Here is a 943-nt window from a genome sequence, read left to right as displayed (position 1 = left end):
GTACATATGTCCATTGTCCCCTTCTGGTCCTAGCTGCCACAGACCATTTCCAGAAAACCCATGACTATAACTCTCAGATGGGTCATTACTATGATTAAGCATTCTGGTATGACTTTCAATCCCACTCCCAATCCCCCCAGAGCAATAATTATGAGGCAGTAAAGAATAGAATATAATAAAACAAAGCAAGCACACAGAGCTCTAAAAAATGAGGGTGGAACAGCTGCACCTACTCTCACGATGAGGCCTTGCAAACATCGTGCCAAATCAGAGGATCCTTGTCAAACTCTAGCTTCTTGGATTTGGTGCGCCCCCGCAGCCAGGCAGTCAGGACTTCCTGGAGGAGGTGGTGCCTAAGATGTGGCATTAGCCAGGCAGAGGACAGGGAGGGCATGCCTAGCGAAGGGCACAGGGCATAAGGTCAGGTACCCGAGAGCACAATGAACACAGGGACCAGCATGACAGGAGCAAGCCCAGGAGGGAACAGAAAAGAGTTTTTTTTGGCCAGAACACTGGAAGGTGTTCAGTTCAAAAACAGGGTCCCACCTGCAGACCCCTCGAAGGGGTGGCTCAGCCAGGGCAGCTGGGAGGAACTAGCTGGAACCAGGTTTCGCTCAGGAAGCGGGTGTGTTGGGATGGGGGTGGTGAGGACTGCGGGTGTCATGCTGGACATGGCAGGGCTCAGTGTCACAAGCCAGGTCCCCATAACCTGGGAGCTGAGGGAGTGGGCCCCCCAGGGTGCTGAGCTGGGCCTCAGAGTGCCACCTGCAGAGTGGAGCTCTGGCCACACCGGTTTGGAGGACTTGTCCGTGTCCCCACACCTCCCACATATAGAGATGAGCTGGAGGTGGGGAAACAGGTCAGCAGCCCCACAGACCATGGAGCAACACCACCGAACACCCTCAGAAACATTTTATTCACAACAGCTCCCACCTGAGTCTTC

Source organism: Galeopterus variegatus, unplaced genomic scaffold (genome assembly GCF_000696425.1).
Source record: "Galeopterus variegatus unplaced genomic scaffold, G_variegatus-3.0.2 Scaffold2574, whole genome shotgun sequence".
Lineage (NCBI taxonomy): Eukaryota > Metazoa > Chordata > Mammalia > Dermoptera > Cynocephalidae > Galeopterus > Galeopterus variegatus.
Note: the sequence above shows the minus strand (reverse complement) of the source record.